Raw genomic sequence first — 25681 nt, 5'->3', positions numbered from 1 at the left:
AGAGAACACGGCCATATCAATATCGACAGCTCAACGACCCTGCAGGAATTGGCCGGAGCCGCCAACTTTCCCAGCGAGGGCCAGCACCGTCAATTCCAAGACGTGGCACCGGGCGATATCGAGGGCGGTGGAACTTGAGCATGTTCGCACAGCAAATGGTCTCGTCGCTGCATGACAACCTTGAAGATGGCCCATATTAAGCGACTCGAAACCACAATAGAGAGAGAAACGGATGCATAGAAAGGCAGGGAGGTTAACCAGCGGCAGTTCCGGTTGGATACCCTGCACAGGGGGAAGGGTGAATGGGGGATAAAAAGAGAAAGAGAGCGGAAGTGGGAGATAGAAACTTTCAGTTGTTACTATCTAGGCTGTGGCGTCAACCACGCGAACCACTGGTGTTCGAGATTAGTGAGCTCATCCGTACCTTTGACGAAGGCATCCTGCAGGTCAAAGTTCCCTGGTTTCCTAGTCACTGCGGCGTCATAGTTAACGATCCTGCAGATGAGATCGCTTGGTCAGTTCCTGATACAAGGCACAGAATTCATTTCCATTATCGAGGTACAATGCTGTTACAAACCTTCACGCGCTTTCGGGAGTCACTCACAATAACCATTATTGAAACATTCATTCAAGTAATGCTTTACATCACAACTTTATTTTATATGTTTTTACGTGTCTCTGCAGAGAAATGACTTTGCTTGGCTCCCCGCTGGCGTCACCGGACCTCGAGCGGCGGCGAGTCCTGGTGGACCGATGCTGGAGCATACCGCTCGCCTCGTCGCTGTCCGCCTTCTTATTGGTCATGAACAGCTCGTGCTACGGCTTTCTCTACGTGCTGTTCACGCAAAAGTACGGCATCAGACACGGGCAAGCAGCCTGGCCTTCGAGTGTTCTGGTCATCGCTGGAACCCTTGTGTGTACGGCATCAGTTTTAATGTAGAAAACATTAGTGTAGCGCTCTCAGTGCGTCATGGTAATGATGGTGCGCTTCGCGCGTAAAAATTGAAAACGCGTGACAGCTGCTCCACCGCCAGGAATAGATTTTAGGGAAGGCTCAGAGTCGCATCTTCTACGTACATTTGAAGTTTATCTTACATACATTGCTTCGTATCAAAAATACTTCCGCAAAAATCCTCACACCACGAAAGTGGGAAATGTCACTGTAGTGGAATGCTACAATATTGAAAGTTCGGCTTGTCCAGAAAGTGGCTTGGACTGACACAAGGTCTCGGCCGCGCAGATGGTCCTTGTAATGGAGTATTCTTAATTAATCTTGATTCTTCTCTAAGAAGACTCGAAAAAAATTCTTTCCGCATAATATAACCAAAAAATAAACAACATATTTGTACAATTCCGACCGGCGCGCATTCAGTGCAGACCATTATGTATCCATTGAAAATAATTCTATACATGAGGGCATTCATTACTCATTTATAAGAATTTCTTACTTAAACACCATCTTACATAGTGCAGGCTCAACAAGTAGAACACCGGTCCGCAGAAGCATTCTAAGGGGTTCCAATCTCTAAAAAAGCTGCGAGGGGGAAGCTTATGTTGCCAGAAATCCTGATACAAACAGCTCCCCCGCAATGTCCGTTTTCCTTTGGGTAATTTTAGGCGGAACGGGTGACTTTCCCGCTTTATAATTTTCCTTCTTTGTCATCTTTCTGTATTTTTACGTAGGGACCTCTGCCGAACGTCTTGTGGTTTTCGTGCACTGCATATTTCTCTCCCTTACACAGCAATACTGCTGAAATAAGGACACGGCAGAATTTACCGGCACCTTGACATCTATAGCGATATGTTGTACGACGCAGCTCATCGTAAGAAAGATGAAGCACTGTAACCTTAAAGCTTGTTTACTTAGCAGCGATGCGACAACAAATAAAAACAGGCTTTAATCTGTCATCATTCACCCAATAAATACATAAATCTTTATTCAACTGACTACCAATATTTAGGGCACGGACAACTGCGCCTGTGTTCCGTTAACATGGCATACAGTTGTATCAAGCATTAAAAATGCAAAAAAATATACTAATGCAATAAAACATAACGAACAACTAACAAGATCTGCATAATTTGCATAAAATTGAAGTACACGAATAATAAAAACAAATTATTTACGACAAACATTCAAATGCCTGATACAATAACCTTCTATGATAAATTTATATTCAACCTATGCATAACTAAACATACAATATGAATATATTTATGCAAAATAAGTAATCACATTTCCAGTGTATTAAAAAAATATGAAAATCTAAATACATCAATAAATAATAAAGTCAGAGTGCTGCAGAAGTATTGTGGGCATCCGAGAGACGAGTAATATGCACAAAAACAGTTTAAACAGAAGTATCCATGAAGTTAATATATATTTATTACTAATATTCTTCATGCAGATATATTATAAATTTATTTCGCTCTTATCGCGAACTTGCTTAACAAGACTATAAGTCCAACTGAAATAGCACAGTATATGTTGAATTTTATATTTTTATGGAATACGTGTGTGGCAAACAATAAAACTAAAGGTTAATTGAGCCTTTGCATTTAGCGCGTTCTTATTATTCTTTACTTCTTATTTCTAATGCAGTAACAGTGTAAAAACACATATATTCTATGTTAATGTTAGATAGTCTGTTGCGCATATCACGGTGTACGTAGCAAAGTGAGCTTGATAAATCCCGTTGATCGTACATTTTTGAAGAAAGTGCAATTGTTTCTCTAATCTTTTGTAGTGGTTCTCTATATTTGAGTAACGCATATAAGCACGCGTTAAAATAAATAATTGTATGGACCAAGTCAACTGCAACTATATTGTAATATAGTGATGGTGAATTACATCAGCTGTTTCAAAGAGTTTCCTTCGGTGGTTACTAAAGCGCGGATCTGAAGAGAGATTGACTGAACTAACTGCACGTTGCGCCTTAACAATTCGGGCAAGCTTGATTTTAGCAAGGGTAAGTACAGTAGCTGGAAATTCATCAATATTGGTTTCGTGGGTGATAACTTAGAGGTTTAGTTTTATCGCCATTTAACGCGATTACATTCTCCATAGCCAACATTCTTATTAATTCAACTGTCTTGTTGGATCTGCAAGATACATCAGCAACAAAACGGCACGAGAAAATGAGCTGCTGTCATCAGTATACGTATTCAATTTTGCAGTACGATCATTCTTTAGTATGTCATATATCAGACAAAGTGAAAATGACGCACCCTACTTCTATGTGGGACACCTTGTGTCGCGGAGTTTTCTGTAGGATTGTGCGCTAATGAGTACGAACTGTGAGGTACGTTAGAGGTAGAGGAAACGTTGTGACATTGTTTTCTCGAATGCCATACCGCTGCAATTTTTGAAGAAGTACGCGTTAAATAATGTAACCGAATGTAGTTTTCAAATACAGAAAAACACCAAGGACCACACCAATCAATTCAAATTTCTTGAGTCCTAATTTATTTTGTATAAGGAGTACATTGCATTGCCATATGCATGCCTGCTAAAACTAACACCACTTATCTCCACGAGTGGGTCTAATGAAAGCCCTGAGGGATCTCACATTGCCAAAGGAAGGGGACTCTGCCTTAAACCGAAGAAGCTTCGCAATATTTTCCTTGCGTTTTTCTTAATCTGAAATTTAACACTACTAGCCCTAAACTAAAACTGGGTTTCTTATGTGGCGATGACAGGTGCCTTATGCGTACGAATGTTTCTTCGTTTGAGGGGCATTCGACGCCAGAACTAAATTATGTCTGAAGCCAACACCGCTGCCATAAGTGGCGTGTAATCGAGATACAATACATCTTTAGCGGCTTCTGCCAGCTACAAGTACCTTGTCATTTAATAGCAAATTATTATCGAGTCAGAATTTCAAGTGCCTTGTTGAATGAAAAAAAAAAAAATCGTCAGTTGAAAGTTTTGCTGCCTCTGAAGGAGAATTTCGATTTATTACAACATTTTCAATGTGTATGGCTAATTCTTCCGGCATTATTCAGATTTGTCTGTTCTGGGACCAATGAAAGAAGTTCGTTTTAATCGAGATCTTGCCTACTTCCGACAACCCAGTGCGCATAGAGGGTTCCAGGCACCACCAGGAAAGATAGTCATGTGGGTGGACGCAGAATGTCCGTAGAAATTTCTTGGGTCGCGCGCGCTGTGCTACGGGTCTCAATGAGTCTGCTCTGGTATTCTTAGATATACACGCCGTGTTCGTCGCATACCATGGTACTCCGGGCGCAAGCTTTGTTTCCCCTGAGGGGACAGGGGGAATACCTTGGCATGCTCCGGCACCTGTCCCACGGAGGCATTGTTCAAGGTTGCAAGGCGAGAGGTACAAGCTTTGTCAAGTGTTACGTAATTTCACATTCCGTCATTCCAAACTAAAGGCAAATTGCGAATAAATCAAGAAGCGTGGCATGCTGTGACATTTTGTGCACTGGCGTAGCAGTCCGAGCGATCATGATCTGCCTCGGTCAAATTGGTCTCGCAAATGCAAGAGTATTCAGCCACACAATCCGGTCATCTGTTCGCGGCCACCGTTGCCCCGGCATATCATCCTTGGCTCAATAAACGTGACTGCCGTCGCCTACACGAATTTAGGCGAGTGACGCAGCTCGTTACGAAGATTGGGGTCGCAAACGCTCTGCGCATTCCTCCAAATACACTGCACTGGTGAGTCAAAGCTGTCGCGTTTAAATGTGTTACATGTTTTGTTACTATTGGCAATGTTACCGTTGGCAAAGCCACAAAACGTCCTATATCACATGTGAAGACGGTGCGTTGAACGCCGTACTTAATTTTGCGCTCTTATCCACGCCTTACGGCCGGAACAGGGTAGACGTGGAAGTGTTTGCATTGGCGCACGCAGGTGTAGGTTGGCATGTCGAATTTCGGTTAAACACCATTGCGAAACCTAAAAACACATGCATGCATGCGTGCAAAGGAGCAGGTAACCGGCTACCCGGCTACTGGAGCCTACTGATCACTATGCCTAACACTGGTGGCCGGAAATCAGCGTCGCCTGACGGCAGCACATGGTTGTCGGAATTATTGGAGTCCCCTATTGAGTAACTAGCATAATTTATAGTGAGTTCGAATGTTTCTTTTTTTTTGTAATTATGCGAGTCCTTATAGCAACTCCTCGCACTAACGTCGTCTTTCGATAACTTTGCAGGTTTAGTGGTTGGCCAGCTTCAACATAAGGTGTCCGTCTATCACATCACCCTAGCGGGAGGCTTCCTGGCTTCACTTGGCCTCGTGGCGTCCGCCTTCGCTCCAAACATTTCCTGGTTGGCGTTTACGTTCGGCGTGCTTCATGGTATGACTGCGCGCATTTTACGCTCTGCCGCTCCACAGCTCCACCGAACGCTATAGTGTATCTTGGATGTATAAAAATATATAGAAAAGTAAATGGCATCCCATTCATTCCTTAAATTCACGGGAAGGTATTTCTACGTGTATGCGAATGTCTACATGTGTACATATGTATGCAGTTATACGTATCTGGTAGGAGCTGCGACGTTAGCGTGCGGGCTACACGCGACGACATATGTCATTGCCTTGCATCGCGTGTTACAGAAAAAAGATGCTCTTTAATGAATCCTGGAGATTAACGCCAGGGGACGCGCCTTGCGTGCAAGTCTAGTTGAGAATGAATGGCGAGACGTGAAATTATACGCACAGTCTATGTCACTGATGCACATCACGCACAAAACACATCGATACAGGCTGCATACATAACATTTAAAAAAACCCATTCATTCATTCGTTTTAAGCCGAAAGCCTTAATGTCTCATGTGTCGAAAAATCCGTTGTCCAACGTTATAAAACATTGACCGCCCGGCGTCATGATATCAAAATTGATTCCACCACCCACAACAATTGGTGGTAATCGAACCCATGACCTTTGGTGGGAGTCGAATCCTCGACCTTCCATGGCACCAAAATTGAGTGGTATTAAATTGATGGTGTCGCCATTGATGGACCAACCCACGACCACTGGCGGGAGTCGGACCCACGACTTTTCGTGTGAATCAAGGCGAAATTAATTAATGTACAGCTAATTAGGATAAGATTAATTAGGGCACTTGAACACACAACCTCTGGTGGGAGTCGTGCCCACGACTATTGGTGGTAATTAAGCCAAAGTTAATTAAGATAGAGTTAAGGCACTCGAAGCATTGACCTTTGGTGGGAGCAAAATTCAGTGGCACCAAATTGATGGTGTCGCCATTGATGGTCAAACCCACGACCAGTGGTTGGAGTCGAACTCACGACCTTTAGCGGTAATGAAGGTGACGTTAATTAACGTACAGTACATTAGGATATAGGTAATTAATGCACCCGAACCCACGATCTATGGCGCTAGAAAACAACTAATACGATGTTACAGGGCATTTGGAAGTGAACGCCAACTACACGCCGTTGATGCTTAGTGCCTATGGTGCTGGGCTACTAAGCACAAAATCCGCGGGATCGAATTCCGGCCACGGCGGCCGCGTTTCGATGGGGGTGGAAACACCCGTGTACTTATATTTAAGTTCACGTTAAAGAACACCAGGTCGTCTGAATCTCCGGAGCCACCCCGCTACAGCGCACCTCATCATCAGATCCTGGTTTTGGGACGTAAAAGCCCAATAATTATATAATCTTTAGGACGTCAATTAACTTAATGAATGTCTCGTGAGCGCGAAGGCTTTCGCCTTCATCCTCTTTAGCATATGCTAAAGCGACTGTTAACTTTTTTTCCTTAAGTACACGCGAGAGGAGATTAGATAACGGGTGCGTTGGTACAGAAGGCATACTTGTCACGTTCATCTACAGTGCAAGGTCATTTCTGAGGTTTTGCGAGGAGCTTTATGGGCAGGATAGTAGCAATGTTCCGGGGCAGGCCGTTCCAGTCTTTGACTGCCTTGAGAAAACATCGAGCACTAAATGGTTTAATACGGGTTCCTTGGCGAGAAACTTGCAGAGCGCGACCAGTGCGATGAGATATGTGAGCTGCAGGGATGATGTAAAGCGCACGATTAAGTGAGCACTAAAAGAAGTTACGAAACGAGAGACAGTGACGCAGAGCGCTGATGGAAATATAGTAGCAATACTTTACACTGGCCATTCAAGGATGAAACGCGCATGACATACCGATAGATACAGACGTCCTAAACTCCAATACGCATCCCCCATCTGGTCACCTCATCAAACTTACCTTATCAATGCAGTCGAAAGAATTCAGAATCGGGTGACGAGATTAACTCATTCTTCGTATTCTTATAACACCAGAGTATCGCTACTAAAAGCACAGTCTGCCTTAAACATGCTACCATGACGGCGTCGCGTTGGTTCGTTAATCCTCTTTCATAAGCTTTATTACAGCTCGCTTCATCATTCACCATATGTGTTGGCCCCATCCCCTCGCCATTCCTTGCATACAGGGCATTCCTTGCAAGTAACCCGTCCACGCAGCCACACTGCAACCTTCTCTACATCTTTCTTTTGCCGATCATGAACCTACTGGAACGGCCTGCCCCGTCACATCGCCAAAATCACCTATTTGCCGACGTTTGCTGAGAAGCTTAATACTAATATTATTCCTTGCACTCATGCGGCCCACAATTTAGTACAAACAACATTTGCAAACCCCACCCCTTATGAAATACCCCCAGTGAAGGGTCTTTAAGGAAATAAAAGTGAAGTGAAACAGGAAGCGGGAGCTAAATATAACTTTTCCCGCTTGGGTTTTGACGCGGTATAACATCTGTATGAAACGAAATATAAGTAAGCAGGCCCGCTTCATAGAGATACTGCAATAGCGACTTATGAAATTGGTGTTGCCCATAATGAATGTTTTATAATCCTCTGTTTGATCACTGTTCAGTTTCGCACATTTTAGTTAACTTTAGATTATTGCCTTTGTCCCAGGGCAAATTCAAACTATATGGCGGGCATCCGCTGCAGACGAAGGAACGAAGCACTTCGGACACTGGACACTGCCTTCATAGTTGACCTCAAGCGCAAGTGATGGCTAGTTGTGAAACTTGCGTCACAATTTGTGATGTTTGTGATACCTACTTCGGGTGCGCTCCAAAAGGGAGATGAGTGCTGAAACTTAGGTTTGACTAATGAATTTTAAGCAAGTAGTTTTACATGTTTTGAAGCGTTTCGTTTTAGGAAACACAATGTTTCTTAGCTGATGACGTGGTGATAGGAACACGCGACTTCCAAGATTACAGTCGCTCTGTGGTATCTATAACTTTAAAAAAATTAATTATGGGGCTCAGAAGGGCTTGGGTGCGAGCTAGCTGCTACAGATCATTCATATTTAAAACAGCGGCAAAGAACAGGCACAAGACAGGACACGGGACGAGCGCTCGTCCTGTGTCCTCCCTTGTCCGTGTTTATATTATGGGGTTTTACGTGCCACAACCGCAATTTGATTATGAGACACGCGGCAGTGAGGGACTCCGGAATGACTTGGACCACCAGGGGTTCTTTAACGTGCACCTAAATCTATAACTAGTTACCGATTCAAGAGGTATATGAGCGTTATTGTAATAGAAGCAAAGCGGGTGAAGAAGCCGCCAAGTGAAGGAAACAAGTTTGCATTTATCAAGGTTCGAGGACATTAGGCAGTCACCGCACTATTGTATGATATTGCCGGGTTACGCTGCAATATGATTCGGTCCGATGGCCTAGCAATTGTTCGATAAATAACGCAGTCGTCAGCAAACCTGCGGATATTTGAATATGCGTGCAGGGGTAGGTCATTAATGTATATTAGGAATAGGAGAGGGCCAAGGACAGAACCTGGAGGCACGCCTGGTGAAACTTGAAGTGGGGCCAGAAAAACGATTGTTTATGAATACGAAATGTAAGGATAAAGGCGTCTGCGCCCCGCCGCACGCCCTGGCAACGCAAGTCCGTGGGCTAAATAGAAGCCATACCTCAAGGCATGGTTTTCCTGGTCAATATGTTGAATACGGATATTATGGCGTTGTTTTCTGATGCAAATAAACTGCAAGACCACATTAAGGGCGCTATGTCCCCCCGTACGTTGTAGGCAGGGCACAGTGGGGTAATTATTAGTTTAATTATATATAAGTAGTAGTTGCTATTCGCGAAATGGCAAATACGGTGTAGAAGTGCCCGCTCGCACTTATCAAGGCTAGCGGCATGCGGAAAATCACGACTAAGAGCGAGGACGCAGAGAGGATGCAGAGCTCATGGCAGTAACCATGACTAGCTTGTGGTACTGGGGGTCCTCACTTGAATACCTAAATATGCTTTAAATAAATACGTTTAGCCCTCTCCATAACCACACACCACCTACGAACTGCGGACCACGTTCCGAACTTCAGCTGCAATGGCGGAATAGTACGCTAGAACAACCTTCTTTTTTTTCATTCGACTGGGTCATTTTCCAAATACCAAGAAACGCGTCCATACTGGTGCCGTCCGAGCGGTAGAGCCCATACCCACTGTACTAGGAAACGAAACTGAACGGAGATTTCAAAGACACCTCTGTGTATCATTACCGTGCAACCTTACAGTGTTAGGCACAGCAGCCTGTGAATGGACTCCTAATACCTCTAGCGACATCTGTTCGTAAATGTGCACGTGTTTTCTTGCGTTTGGGTATATTTTTTTTAATTGCGCCATTTCTTCATATTGGAGATCTTCCTAGTTTTCGCGTTTGTGTGCATGTGTGTGACTATGTGCCTGCTTCCGTGCGTCTTTGTGTTTATTCTTACTTCGGTCCTTTTATTTCTAATAACAATTGTTTCTGTAAGTTTGCTTTCAGCAACGTCTTTTTCGCAATTTCATTAACTCGGCTCATTCAGAGCACCAAGTCCTGTGGATATCCGGGCTGGCCTCTTCATTCTAAAACATTCCTCTCTCGTCGGCCTTCTCGCTGCGTTTTCTTTCCTTGCTGCTTGCGTTGTTACAAAGTGAATAACCAACTTGCACAAAAGGAAGTTCTGTCAGCTATGACAAAAGAAAAGTTTGCAGGTACATTTTGTTAAAGCATCGCGTGGATTGCACAGTAAATTTGCCTCTTACCCTTGCTGATATACTTATTTATCAGCGCATGCGAGAACTCGCTAGAAACGCACATGAAAGAGTGCCATATTGTAAAACAGCCGCTTTCTATGTTGTTGCCTATTCCACGCTTCCAGTCTTTATAAACAGACCGTTTCGTTGTCCATCGCATATGGTCGTACAAATTTTCAACATGAACAATATTGTGCAGTGGGGTTTCATTTCTCGTCTACAGCCTTCATTATTACAGATGAATTTTTCAGTAATTCAAACCCAGCAAACCAGTGCACTGAGAGCTTTTGCAGGTTTCGTCATTTATTACATTGCCTATTTCATTCCCTGAATTTAGCCATCGCTTTGCCCACGGCTTCTGCAATGAGCAAAGTGCCTCAATAAAACCCTCGGCATCTTTTGGTGAAAGAAAGCTAGCAGGGTTAATCAGGCCTAATAACCATGCTTGCATTCACCTTACGTACCCAGTTAGATAAACAAGTTAGACAATGGCTACGCCATGACTGCGATTTGAAGTCCAGAATCCTAAAGGTGCCTCTCAAGCGTTCCCCCAACTATTGCTATTTCACCAAGGGGTTAGCCAAGCTCGACGATGGCTGCCCGAATTAGTATTAGGGCCTCACGAAGCTAATCATGTTTTATACTTGTTCTCTTGTTCGAATTACTTGCCTGAGCCAGAAAACCAAAATAAACAACGGGACCACATGAATTGCTTTCGCATGCGAGCTGCTAACAGTGGGCGTCAATTTTGCGTTGACAACTGCTGTTTCCGCTACAATGGCTACTATATGACTGCGCTTGAAGTGCAGCCTGCTAACAATGTCTTTCAATCGTGCCCCTAACTACTGCTATTTCACCAAGGGGCCAGTCAAGCTCGACGGTGGCTGCCCGAATTAGTAATTTGGGCCTCACCAAGTTAATGACGTTTTAAAATTCTCGTCTTATTCGCATCACTTGCCTGAGCCAGATTAAAGAAACTCAATGGAACCACACGAATGTGCTTTGGCATGCAAGCTGCTAACAGTGGATGTCAACTTCGCGTTGACAACTGATATTTCACCAACAATGGCTACGACGTGGCTGCGCTTTCAAGTTCGCACTGCTGAAGATTCTTTTCAAGAGTGTGTCCCCCCACTAATGGTATTTCGCCATGGGGCCCGTCAAGATCGACGGTGGCTGCTCGACAGAATATTTTAGGCCTTCTCACATTGGCATTATTCATCTCAATAGGCTGTAACGAACAATAGGGCCAACACAACTACCTGGAATCAGGCCTCCTAACAGAGGCATGCAACTATGCTTGCATTGCTATTATTTGTTCACGTGACTTAATGCAATCGACAATGACTGTGCAGTGGAGTAAACTGAACCAAAGGTGTGTTTTTGTTATTCTTTGGCTGCATTTATTAGCCTTTAGGCGCCTGTCAACATGGCAATGGCTGCCCGAATGAGCATTTGGAACTCACCAAGCTAATGCTGTTTCATAATTGTTCTCTTATTTACAATATTTGCCTGAGCCAGATAACCAAAATAAACAACGCAGATTCATGAAAGTGCTTTCACGTGCATCCTGCTAGCAGTGGCTGTCAATTTCGCGTTCACTACTGATATTTCACCTTAGGGCCTGTCAAGCTAGACGGTGGCTGCCCGAATGAGCATTTTTGGCCCCACGTAGTTATTCAATGTTAATAATTGTGTTCGCACTTGATCTGCCAGCATTTAAGCATGTTTCCATGCAACTACTTAAATTGAGCACAATGCGTGCAGACCATTCTTTCTTCAGAATTGAGCTTTCATTAAAAGAAATATGTCATGAAATGAACTGCGCACTTATTTAAGTGGTCATGGGATGAATGGTTGGAATCTGCGAACCAACGGGAAAGTGCCGGTAGACCTAATAATGGCTCTTCCTTCGTTAATGTAGCGTTCCTAACTAGAACGGCAGCAGAAATGACAATCTCAGTGAGACGGGTGTCGCCCGCCATCCTATTCCTACTTCTTCCTCCTCACTTCTCTCCTAGCCCATTTCTTCCTCCTCTTTCATGCGTCCAGGGCAGACCGCTTCACTCTTCCGGACTTCTTTTAATTACACCTCCTGGGGTAATACTTGAATATCTTTACAATAGAGGCGCACTCCGTTTGACCCGAGACTCCGGTGTACCAGACATTCTTCAATATTCCATGCTGACATGCAGTCTTAATCACTTGAAATGGTCCGCAAAATTTAGAATTTGAAGGCACAGCTCCTTTCCTTACAAGGACATTGTCTCCAGGATGTATGTCCGGTACTTGGCTACTGTGCCGTTTATCAAAGTTTCGCTTCATACGGCGCTTGTAGACCTCCTCTTCTTTGACAGTTTTCCTTACTTCTGCGAGATCGAGGTTCTCTAGGAGGCCTAGCTCAAGATCTGCAGGAAGTGTGGGCGCTGTACCCGAAGTTGCAAAACGAGGCCTGCAGCCTAAATCAGTGGTGTACGATCTGTTGTGATGTTTCACAGCGGCCTCGAGACAGCACTTCCAGCCACCGGCAAAGTCTGGATACATCTTGAGATACTGTTTGATGTCTCGTATGGCACGTTCCGCCAGGCCGTTTGCTGCCGGGTGGTATGGAGAAGAATACTTGATCATTATGTCATGCTCCTGTGCCAACTTCGATAATTTGGCACTCCGGAAAGCAGGCCCGTTGTCGCAGACGATCGTCTTTGTGTGTTTAAAACATTCAGCCTTGAGGAGATCTATTACGCTGTTTGCGTGTTCTTTTCCAGCTTTAGCCGCAATCGTCCTTGTGCACTCATCTATGGATAGCAAGAAAGCTTGCGTTCACATGACTCCTTCCCCCTTATTCTTGAGCTCCGCGAAGTCCAAATGAATTACTTCGAACGGGACGCATTAATATTCAGCACTTGTCATAACGTCTGTCGATTGCTTGAATTTAACTTTGCTGACCTGGCAGAGGTGGCTGTGCGGATGTAATGGCTGATGTCGTTTTTCATGCCCGGTCATGTGAATATCATGAGCAATTTCTTATAGGTGGCCCAGAAGCCATCATGTCTGCCCGATCCAGGAGTGTCGTGGTATAGATGAATCTTTGGAATCATAGTTGGTGGTACGTGATACCTTCCATTGATAAATTGGAGCTCTTCTGTACCTTCCCATAGCTTAATATGATTGATTGCCTCTGGATGCTTGCTTGATTCGTGTACAAGTAATCTTGATAGTGCGTTAGCGTCAGTGAGGAGTGGGCCAGGACGGTGCGAAATTACGAAATCAAATTGTTGCAGATAGTTCACCCATCCAGCAATGTGGCCTCTTGGCTGGGCCATGCTCAGAAGTTGAGTCAGTGCTTGATGGTCCGTGAAAAGTATGAATTTGGCACCTTCCGGCTAAGTACGAAAGTATTTCACAGCTTTTAAGGCGGCCAGAGCTTCCTTTTCTGTGGTAGAGTAATTGATTTCGGCAGGTTTCACGGTATAGCTGTAGTACCCCCCACAACGTAGTGTTTGATTTGATAAGCTTGTTTAGAGGGTTTGTGCTGTAGAACTGCACCGGTAGCATAGTGTGATGCGCCCGTGTTCAGCACGGAAAGCAGAGAAAAATCTGGTATTCACAAGATGGGGTCCGATGATATTAGTTTTACAAGCTCACGATAGACAGCTTCGCACTTCTCGTCCCAATGAAAAGGCACGTCTTTCTGAGTTAAACGTGTGAGACACCTTGTTCTCACTGCATAGTCTTTGATAAACGCCCTAAAGTGTCCTGCTAGGCCAAGAAACACGCGCACGTCATAAGGCTTTACCAACTTGGAGATTCTCTCTACCAATTCTTGCTTAGTGCTTTTAGTGTGTCCGTCAAACACCCTGCCAAGAAATACTTCGGTATCTTGAAAGAATGCACTTTTCCTGAGGTTGACCTTGAGTTGGGCAAGACTGAGAGCGTGAAGAACTCTGAATGATGACTACGGTGTTCTTCCTTTGTCTTTGAGTAGATGATGATGTCGTCGATGTACACATTGCAAAATATTCCCAGGTAAGGTTTCAAAATGCCCGTCATAATCTTCTGAAACCACGTAGGGGAGTTTTTCCAACCAAATTGTAGGCGGTTGTACTCAAACTAGTCAAATTGGGTTATAAACGCGGTGTACTTCTTCGTGTCTTCACTTGGTGGAATCTGCCAAACGCCTTTGCAGAGGTCTATTCGTGAAAAACAATGTCAGCCACCAGTTTCGTCAATGATGTCGTCGATTCTCGGCATTGGATAAGGTATCAATTCAGTTTGACGATTGAGAGCCCGGTAGTCTGTGCAGAGACGGAATGTCCCGTCTTCTTTTGGTGCAATAGGTATGGGATAAGCAAATGGGAATGCAGAAGGCGGGATAATACTTGAGTCCAACATTTCTTGCAACTCCTTTTTTAGCCACACCTTTTTATCTCTGGATATATTATAGGGGGTTCTACGAACCCCGGTTTTTTCTGCGAGCTCGAAAGGAACGACATGTTATTTCATTGCTGGAGGGTAGCTACCCTTGCATGTAATCTCTGGGTACTTCGCCTTGATGTCTTCCTGGTGAAAAATTAGCCTTGATGAACTAGGTTCATCGCTAGGATCTTCTGTTCTTATCGTGTTTCGGCCATTACTTTGTAATCCCAATAGACATCTATCTTAAGTTTTTTCATGTCTGGACGGGACAAAAGAAAATCGTAGGTGACATTTCGAATAGCCAATACGTCACTGGTAATAGCATGTACTTGAAATTCAATAGCCAGGGTTACCCATTCACTATGCATGGTCACTGACCCATCGTAGGCCTGAACACGCAATGTTCTACCAGCATGCAGACGACCGGCATCCACTCGAGTCTTGTTGATAATTGAAACCGAAGCGTCACTGTCAACGAGAGCCTTCACTTCAATGCCATCTACCTTAATTGGGGCATACAATAAGCTTGACGACACCTAATACACTGTCTCACTGAAGCTCTTCTTCTGGGGCTTGTTATCCACGGTAGACATTGTGTGGAAGTAGGTTGCCGCGAACTGCGGTAATTGGTTCTTCACCATCCTCACAGTCATGATTCACGCTTCCCAGGGATTTGTGTATGAAGCTATCTTCACATTCAGATAACGGCAACGACTCTAGATGCTCACTCAGTTTACGGGAATCAAGTTGCTCTGTTCTACCACCTGACTGTCTTCTCAATGTAATTTTTGGCACTGAGGTCTGTAGAAAGTTGAGAAGGTCATCAAATGCGCTTGGACCTTTGAGCTGGACATGACTACGGATCTCGATACACAACCCTTGCATTATCAAAGCTAAAGCAGCAGAAGACGACAGCTTCGGTTCTGCAGAATACAATAGGCGACGCTTCTCAAGACAGTACTCAAGCAGAGAGCCACCTGTATACCTGAGGCGTAGTGCCGTATCCCTTCTTTCTACTGCGTTGCCTTCGAAAGCCGCTAAAAAGTTGCTTTTCCACAGTTCCCAACATGTTGTTCCATGATGCATGAGTTGCACATCATACCATTTTCTGGCTATACCGCCCAATAGCGGCGCATATTCAAAATCTTTGCGTTGTCGGAGTGCCACATATTCTTGTCACAGGCATACTCGAAAAACCACAGCCAGTAGTGCGCACTTTGCGAGTTTCCTTCAAAAACATCCGGTTCAACAATGCCTCGTGCTGATTGCTCTCGATAAAGCGCTTGGGCGAAAGTTCTCATAATTAAGATCTATTGCATATTGTGCCTTTGCAGTTCCATAACAGTCAAGTCTAGGCTAACCTTCCAGGCAGGCGTTTCCTCTGTGATGGGGCCACGTCGTATGGGTTCGAGAACGAGTTCGCTCAGTGTCTGTAGTTGTAGATTCACTGTCACCGATCCTGTTTGCACGAGGGCTTGGTGGCTGATTGCAGCTTGTTGCACCACCACGTTGATCAGCGCAGTAGAACTAACTTCGACAGGAACGTCCGTCACTGGCTCACCATGCACTTGGTAGCGGGTGAACACAACAGACTCCCATGACGCCTCGTCGACGAAAAACGTAACCCGCATGGCTGGCCTTCGAAAACTGTCGCCTGCGCCAAAATGTAGCGTTCCTAACTAGAACGGCAGCAGAAATGACGTAAACTCAGTGAGACGGGTGTCGTCTGCTATTTTATTCCAACTTCTTCCTCCTCACTTCTCCCCTAGCCCATTGCTTCGTCTTCTTTCATGCGTCCAGTGCCGACCGCTTCAGTTAATAAGAAACCATTATGCTTCGTCGAGTAGCTCAATGCCGGACAGCTCGTAGTCGGAGTCGCTTTCTTCAGTATCGTCTTCGCCCAGTTTGATGACAATGGGTTGGACGTAGTCACTTCCGGTCGTGTCAAGTCTGAATGTTGCCTGCAGGTACATCACGTGGTAGGTGTTCTTCCTATAGCCTTCCGCCACTACGTTATTGATTTTTCCTCTCAAGACGTCTTTGACCGTGGACAGCTTGAAGTCTCAGTTGTCCGCAGCTGTCAATTTCGACGTTTGCCCACAATAGCTTAATGGGCTGAAATTCGCAGTGGTAGGGTCCCGGGAGCCTGAGTAGAATGCAACCCGCCCTTGCAGCTACATTGTCTACGATGTAGCTCAGAAAGCTTGACTCAACAAATGCCACCAACTCAAATAGCCGTTTCTTCAGCATCCTTTCACTGTAGGCGATGTTCTTGCTTGGGAGCAACTTGTTGTATTTTTCCCCTTTATCCAGGCCGTCTTCTGGCAATTTCTCTTCTCTGCAGGTATGGTAAAGTGAATTGGCAAAAACAATGACGCTATCAGCTGGCGATTTCTGCAGAACGTCATTGAATCAACCATCGAAGCGATTGCCGTCCATTTCCTCTTGGTAATCGGCGGTCTTTTGGCATCGGAATACATCCAAGCAGCCGTCGACAAAGCTATTCTTGCGGCCGATGTGCGTCACGATCAGGCGTTGGCCTTTCCCAGAAGATTGTTTCAGACCCGTCGAAAGGCCATTTTCCCGGGCGTGCAGGCAATCGCGCTTCTGCATCACGGTGTGTGTCCACACTATCGACCAAGTGTGTCCCGCCGTCACCCATGCCCCTGTCCAGGAAGAGGAACTTTCGGCCTTTCGCCCGGTAGCGCTCCAGGTTAGGAAGGTAACAATTCCGCCGTTCGGTGATGTCATCCCGGTCGACAAGCAGCGAGTTGGGGCTCCTGTTCTCGTGCTTCAAGCCGATTTCAGCAAGCAGGCGACGCACATTAACCCGATTCAGTGATGGGAGATCCATACTCTTCTAGAACTTGTTGGTTATCTTCTGCACCGTCGGTATCTCGGAGCGGCGAAAGAAATCGTACACTCATGACCTCAGCGCGCACAACGTCAAGCTGCATATTTCGTGCTTCGTCTTCTCTTCTCCGCATTTCGTGGGTGCTTTCGCAAGGGAGTCGACAGTTTGCCACCCGAAAAATGCGAAGCTTTGACATCCCTCCTTACCCTGAACACTATGCTTTCACTGACGACGGGAATCTCGACGACAAACTCGCTCGTGTCCTCCACGCTGCGTTCAGACTCTCTGTTACCCCAATACGTGTAATAGTCGAGATCATTCTGCCTGAATTGCTTTTCAGGATGTGGCCGCTCTTGGTCTACTTGCCAACGTTCATTGGTGTGGTGGAGACCAAGGCGACACAGGGATCGTTCGGCAGCAAAGGCTCGCGTTCCGACGTCACTCTGCTGGGCTCTGTGGCGGAAAACTCGCACGGAACACCACTTGTGAACTTGAAAAAATGCAGATGCGCAAGAAAATAAAAAAAGTTACCGTGAAAGGGAAGGAAAATTAAGAAAAAACTATCACATTCTTGAAAATAACTTTGTAAAAGCACCAAGCCTCCTAAAAAATATAAATCTGATGCGATCTCAAACCATCATTTTTCTTATTTATTTAATACGATCGATGAAGCATTTGTGAACCTTTCCTGTCTCGATCGTCGTCTCATCCCAGGTTTATAATGGTTTCCGTAAATGCATTTTTCAGGTACTTGTTACGTAGCAAATGGTCCATTTCAAGCGCGGGAAACGAGTAGTTAACCTTCCGTTGACATGTAACGTAGCGCAAAAGCCATGCAGAGCTGATCTTTCTACTTTTGTTCCTTGCAATGAACCTAAAAAGCAGACGACGCGCAGCGTTGTAGAAAGCGTGGGGCTATTTTTCTCTCGCAATCCGGCATGTGCTGTTGCATTCCAATCACGAGAGCTCTACCAAACCAGTCATCAAGATAAAGAAAAGGCGTGTTTATACCGAGATTAGCGTGCTGTAGAAGCACAACTTTTTGAGCGGGACTATTTCTTTTGTCGCGAAGGCAATCGACTGTCGCGCTTCGGTCATCTTGGCGCGGCCTCTCCTTCTTTTCTAAAGTTGGACTCAACTATAGCCTGCTTTATTCATGGAAGTTTTCCATTATCTATCGCTCTCTAGCCTTTATCCTATCTGATCTCTATCTTAACATTAGCATTTAGTACCTCTATCACTATACTGTACTATTACCAACGCTTGCATTGACTTGTTTTATCAATCTCTTCCCTACTTTTTCTTCCACGAGCACTCTAATCATCCCTTACTTATCCCGACTGCTGACCAGTTAATCTTTCCACCTTCCTTGAATCTGTATGCTTCTCCAAGGTGGACACTCCCTCCTGCGCCTCTCGATGCGTCAATATTTTGGCATCCCATTTGGATATGCCGAGTCGTATCCGAGCTGTTTCCTCTCGTTTTTTTTTTCTTTTGTAGCACCCGCATGCTCCATCATGCGGCGCATATTTGGCCGGTATGTTTTTGCCCTCACGCGTGGTTATGGTGTTAGGCTGCTGATCTGGAGGTCGTGGAATCGAATCCCGGCCACGGCGGCCGCATTTCGATGGAGGCGAAATGCAAAAACACCCGTGTACTTAGATTTAGATGCACGTTAAAGAACCCCAGGTGGTCAAAATTACCGGAGTCCCCCACTACGGCATGCCTCATAATCAGAAAGTGGTTTTGGCACGTAAAACCCCATGATTTAATTTTAATCTTTTTTTGCCCTTACGCGGCTATTTTGGGTCTCAAGTAGCGAGGCACTCAGCTTTGCGTTATCGTACAGCATTTGCATCCTGCCCGTTTTTGTAAACTTCCATGCTCTCGTTTGCCTCGATTCTTTAAATCCAATGTACCATCTGTGTTGCTCTCACTTCCTTTTTAATGACGCCTGACTGTCTTTATGCACTTTCAATCAATCTGTGCTTCGTTGCCAACTTTCTTGACCTCGTCCTCCATTCCGTGTGCACACTTTTGAGGTAGATATTTAAAGGTACAGAGCTCTCAAATAGAAAGTAGCGCAATCTTTCGTAGATGCCAGGAAACTAGCGTAATGATAATTGCGTCACTAGCGCATATCGGACAATTTTGGTTGAGCCTAGTGTAAAACACTTGCATGGTAACAAAGAAGGGAAAGTTAACCACCTATATCGCCTCACGGGGTACACTTCATCTTAAGGTTATATTTGCAAGACTGTCCCTTAGTGATTGTCACATGACTGTCGCCTTAGGTGTGCCTGAGGTGTGTTTTTATAATGCGGTTCTGATCCCGCTACGGAGAAAACCAGTTGCATCTAAAGTGAAATCTGACACTTTGGTACTCTCATTCTCTGCTACAAGAACAAAATAAAAGCGGTGAGGCTCAAGGGTGACGTGGCACTCATCCATGGAACGTCACAAGACCGAGTTGGCGACAGCTATTATAAGCAGTCAAGCAGTTGTAACTTTTTCGAAGCGTCAGTCGGTCGCCTAATCATGGAAACATAGTCCGTCATTATATGCTGCGATTTTGATGTTGCCGTGGTAAGAACAACCGTGGGAGAAGCAACATTGCAATTCTGCTTGCGAGATTCCACTCGCAGTGACATAGCTTCTTTAACTGAACTCAATGACTGTGATGCATTTCTCAGGTTACTGAAAAAGAGAACAGTAGATATGTTTGCGTACTAGTGGCGAAATAGAGCGCAGATTAGGTTGCTTCGTTAACCTCGCTGTAAAATTTGGAATTCATACCCATCTTGTAACCAGTGGAGGATTACCAGAAGCTGTGTTTGTTTAGTTGCACAACCTCAATGTCAACACAGTAGGCAGACGTTAGACAAGCGCTCACAAGAATAGCGAATGCGGTGCCGAAGCACATATTTTGAGCACGCCAAACGTTGTCCCCTTGAATGGAAGTTGACGCTATTTAATGCGATTATCATTCTTAGCCTACTTACGCAACATTGGTGTGCAGCTTGTGCCTGCTATTAGCACATAAAAGGACACTCGTGCTCGCCAAAGAAAAAAAAATTGCTCAGTACAAAATGCTCCACACTAGACACTCATTTCAACTTACCCTATACAATATACAATAGCTGCACATTGCGCCCTCTGTGACACCCATCGCGACTATATATAAAACGGGTTACAGAGCCGCCCTTGCAGTTAAAACATGTCATTTAAGAAGGCCATCTCAGCTGCCGAAGTACGCAACGACACGCGCAACACATGCAACAAGACACGCGCAATACGGTCGCGCAAGATCATCCATCGCACAACAAAGCGCTCCGAGCAGAACGCTGTCGATAGCTGCCAAACCAATTGCTGGCCAACAATATCTACGAGAGCAGCAACGAACGCCGTCCGTTTGGAGACGGTGTGCGCTGGAAAGCTGTCTGTAGGAATATGGTGTGTAGTGGCCTTGCTTGAATAATAATCGCATTAACGTCAACAGTGATCGCGAGATGCGTTCTCGCCGAATTAGTTTAGGTGTAATCGAAATTTTCTGATGGTTTCCTGAAATACTTTGGCACTGGAGCGCAATCTATTATCGGTTAAGAGGGGTAGTGTGTTTCATTAATAGACAATGGACTCAAGTTGCACACAGAGAAGCACCCCACTGTGCAAAGAAAAGCATGCATGCCGACGACTGGATATTTAATCTAACGCGGCGATGGTGCGGCCACTTAATGCTCGATATCGCATCCAATAGCCTGATCTTGCAGGTAATACAAAGAAAGAATGGAAATCTGCACTCTGGGAAGCACTTCAACGCAAACTCCTGGGCACTAAAATGTATAAATTAGCTTCTCATTTTGCTTACTCCCCATTGTGGATTTGACACAAATGTGAAATCTAAACACTGTTGCGTTACGTTCTGCTGGATATGATAGCTGCGCTGATAACTTGCGCTTCCGCAGCCACAAGCAAGTGATCTTTTTTTCTAACCAAATAAAGGTTTGCAGCTCAGTTCACAAAGCACAAAAAGTCTTTGGCGTCGTTGGTACTGTTCACAGTATTACACCGGAAATGCCCCTATGATGTGATTGTCTTTTCATTTCTACAGCAACACTGCAAACATTGGTAATTGTTGTAATTCCTGGCACCTTATCTTATTAATGATTACCCTCGTTTGGGAGGCATGCATTGTTTTCGGAAACTCATTTCTAATAGGCACTCAGACCATTGTTCAATTTCTTTCTCATCGCAGGAGCTGGAATTGGCACAGCGTTGCTGGGTTACACCCTGTATATCCTTCTCTACTTCAAGAAATATAGTGGTACGGCATTCGCAATAATGTGGATAACGAGGGCTTTTTCCGGAATAGCTGGCACACCACTACTGTGGCACCTGGCGAACACGTATGGAGTTGAAGGCTGCCTTCTTTTAACCGGAGGCCTACTGTTGCACGTAGTGCCATTCACAATGTTCATCAGGCTGCCCAGCCCAACTAGAATACATTTTTTCGCCTTTACCGAAAGGCGTAGAAAGACAGCACATAACCTAGATGCGGAAAACCCTTTAGGCAACTCCAAGGAAATGCCGTCGGCCCCCTCACATAATATTCCAGAGGTGCTTCCTCCCGCTGACCGCCTGTGGGCAACGACCAGTTCGTTCACAAGCACATTGGCGAGCATGCGAACCTGGCATTTCTACGTGGCTGTATTCTACTCTGCCATGTGTGAGTACTTGTTCGGGACCTTTAACGCGACGGTGGTAGCCTACGGTGTCGACAAGGGTTGTACACTCGAAGACAGCAAGCAGGCTGTGGTTTACAACTCCGTGGGACTTCTCGTTGGCCGCGTGGTGATTCCATTCGCAACCGACAAAATTAGCTGCTCTCGTTCCCCAACGGCCGTGGCGAGCTTTTTAGCAGCCGCCATATGCTTCGTTGTGCTGACACACGTATCGACGTACGCTGGCCTAGTTGTAGCGGCTTCATTCATGGGAGTCGCGCAGGGCTACGTACTGTGCATCAAGTCCGTGATCGTCTCGGACCATGTGGGCGTGGAATGCTTCACTTTCTGCAGCGGCTTGGGAGGACTGTTGGCATTACCACTGTGGCTTTCAGGACCTTCAATTATTGGTGAGTTCCTTCATCTTAATGTGTCGAATGTTTCCGTAAAGCAAAGTATTTCGCACTTATAGGCGTACTGTAAGCTGTTTGTGAACAAAACGTGTTTTGCTTACCAGACCCTAAAAACGGCGTATACCTTCTGTTTCAGTCTGTATTCACGAACCAGTCGCTTAGCGCACGATGTGGATCATTCTTCCCACCCCTTCATCGCACCGACTGTCACGTATAGCTAATTCCATGTTTGTAAAATTAACAATACATCCGCGCACAAAGGATGTGATCTCACTCCTTCAAGAGAGGGAAATGTTGGTGCCCTTCGAATAAGTAGCGCATAGCTGCAGTTTCTCAGAATCAAAGATTCGCGGCTGCGTAATCCTCCACGGCTGGGGATCGAAGCAGGTATCACCGCCAATTGTGCTAACAAGGAGGCTAAGAGATGGCTGGGCAAGGCAGAACTTGTCGGCAGCTCGATACGCAGGTATAGTAAATCTAGGAAATGTTTTCTGCGGAAAACATTCTCAAGGTATTTCATATATTCTGTGCTCTTACTATTTGAGTTGCTAATCAATTCAGCCTTAGTTGTCATCCGTTAGCCTACAGGCAGCTCAGCTGTTTGGCAAACTGGGTACTTTTTATGGGATAATAGATTGCAATAATAAATCCAACACGCATAAAACGAGCGTGCTGTTCGATCATTAACATTTTGGTTGACATAGAATTCAACAGGTAATACAGAAAAATACAGTTAGCTCAAATGGTGGAACAAATACCCCGGAAGTCCGCTAGTCCTAGGTTCAATACCCAGAGGAAAAGAAGTTTCTCAACTGTCAATCTTTCCTTCTGAAGAAACAGTATTGGTAGACGACAAGATTCCGCTAATCAAATTTGTGCCATCTCACGGATTTCGGCAGCCTCTATTTCATCATTATTTCCTCTTTGCAGGTTTTTTCCGTGAAATGAACGGATCGTACGATTACCTTTACGTCATGCTTGCCATCCTGTGTCTGGTACACGCTGTACTGTTGGGGTTGCTGGCGTGGCGAGAAGCGATGCAGAGAAGACAGCAACGGGAGCAGTCATCCTACGCGAGTGTTGTGCAAGATTTATACCCCATAAAAGAACTCGCCCCGGTTTGATGGTTAAGATAATGGTGCTGTGCCCACTGACTGGTATGGCTGGTTCTACTTGAAAGACAGCTCGGCCACCACAGGAGCTTCAAGCAGATGAAAACGCGACAGATAACTTGTCTAGACGAACCAAAGCGAGAAAGTCGCGTGTCGTGCACAAAGTACGTCATGCCAACAAGGTACCAAATTTACAAGAACGTTCGTTCATAAAAACTCTTTTGCAAGAACCTACCGTTATTTCTTTATGCCGATATCGCAACTGACCGACGCGATTTCTTGCAAACTGGTCTAACGTACGGACTGTTTCGCGAATGAGAGGCAAGAATCTTGAAAAGCGGACTAATGAAATGTCCATGAAAGTCTGTTGAATTCCGTATGACCGGCAGGCCGGCCACATGAAATGGTTTATTGCTTCCAGGGCTACGCATCTTCGCCTATGCTGTGCAATAAAGGCTGAACTGTAAACTTGAAAGCATTAGGACGTCACATTCTGGTAGATTCTCGGCAACTAGCGTGCTGGGAGAAGTGAACCAAGCGTCAAACAGTTATGGTTTCTACAGACTGTGTTCATGGGACTTGTAACGTAAAGTATTGAATTCTAATTTTATTGCATTCTTCTGACGTCAAGTTTTTGTATGAACCAACGCAAGCATCTGAGGGTGACCCACATTGTTGTTTGAACCGGTCAATAAAACTCTCGTCGCATATATGAGGTCACTTTTGTTTGTTTTCAAGGCGAACAGCATTGGTCACATTTTAAGGTTTTTCTTATTCAATTGCCTGACAAGAGGCAAAGAGCGCACAGAAGTGGAAAGAGTTTCAGTGAGATTTAGCTACACCAGTGAATGTACTGTTTAAATGGGAATATAGGTAAAGATTTTTTCCCGCAAAAAAAAGAAAGCGTTAAAGTCGCCCTCATTTTATACACCGGTATTTAGCCTATTGTGAGGCATCATCTTGCACTGTCATCGTCAGCGTCTGACTCTGCCATGGACGTGTCGATTTCGTGACGTGGGGCAACGTCGTCTTCAATGTAGCAAACATATGGCTTAGCAGCACTTTGGGCATGAGTGGCGAGCTGCTTTTTGGCGCCTAGCTGTCGAATAGATAGATTGCCAAAAAGGCCGGACAGCTTCTGCTTCAAGAGGTACCAGCTGCTGAGTTCCACTTATTTTGTTCGGAACCAAACGCGCGGAGTTCCGTCCAGATAGAAAATGACTGGCTAGCACTATGGTCGCGTCCCACCTGTTCCCCTTGCTGACACGTTGGTACAGGCTGAGCCATTCTTCTACCTTCATACCAACGAGGCCGGAGTGTCTGCCGGGGCTATGCGGATGTGCAGGGACAACATACTTGGTCTGGGTAGCCGACGGCGCCGGTGCAGGCGTAGACAACGTGTAGTCACCAGCTGGTATTTTCACAAGCTGAATGTGACGTGTGCTGCGGAGCTCCAATGCGAAGAAGACGGATACTCGGCACTTCCACCAGATGTCGCTCGTATAAAACTATTTGCAAGATTTATTTACAAATAGTGAACGTTCACAGAGACGGAAGAGAGCTCAGCAAGGCTGTGCCGACCTTTCGTCACCCTCGGGACCATCGTGGGCCTCTTAGCCTGACCGTCAAAATATCGTAGGCACTCGGAGGAAGAGTGTGAGGTCGGCGTCTGCGATTGGTCGGCTTCGCCTTGCTTAGCTTGCGTTGGCTGGTCAGAAACCACGGCGGAGTGCAACAGAAAGTAAAAAAATGCCGCACAAGTCGACCTTCAGAGAAGAAGAGTTGCCAAAGTGATGTCGTATGCGTGCTGAAAGGGCTCGACTACGTGATACTGTCACGCAGAAATATTTAATATAAAGAACAGGATATATTCTCACCGCTGGCTCCGAGCTAGAGCGAATGGCGTACAGCTATCTTGCGATTCAGTGTTTTCAGTGTGTTTGGAAAATTGTACGCGCGACTTTGACAATGCGAGTTCTCTCAGTTTTGTGACGTTGCCAGATAGACGGGCTTAGGGGGCATGGCACGAAACATTTTCACCAATAGCGGGAGGCTAAAGGCGAAACAAGCGTGTAAAAAACTCTTTTTTGTCTTTGTTAACCCCAATT

At 45.3% G+C, this 25681-nt stretch overlaps 1 long non-coding RNA gene across 1 annotated transcript; it reads left to right on the top strand.

Annotated features, from left to right (window-relative positions):
* The first annotated feature begins 5189 nt into the window (after positions 1–5189).
* LOC129383020 (uncharacterized) lies at positions 5190–24288 on the top strand. Its single transcript, XR_011893125.1, has 3 exons — positions 5190–5327; positions 21583–22458; positions 23392–24288. It is a non-coding gene; the product is annotated as an uncharacterized lncRNA (long non-coding RNA).
* The last annotated feature ends 1393 nt before the right edge of the window (positions 24289–25681 follow it).

Source organism: Dermacentor andersoni, chromosome 3, assembly GCF_023375885.2.
Source record: "Dermacentor andersoni chromosome 3, qqDerAnde1_hic_scaffold, whole genome shotgun sequence".
NCBI classification, from domain to species: domain Eukaryota; kingdom Metazoa; phylum Arthropoda; class Arachnida; order Ixodida; family Ixodidae; genus Dermacentor; species Dermacentor andersoni.
This window is presented reverse-complemented; position numbering and strand designations above follow the sequence as displayed.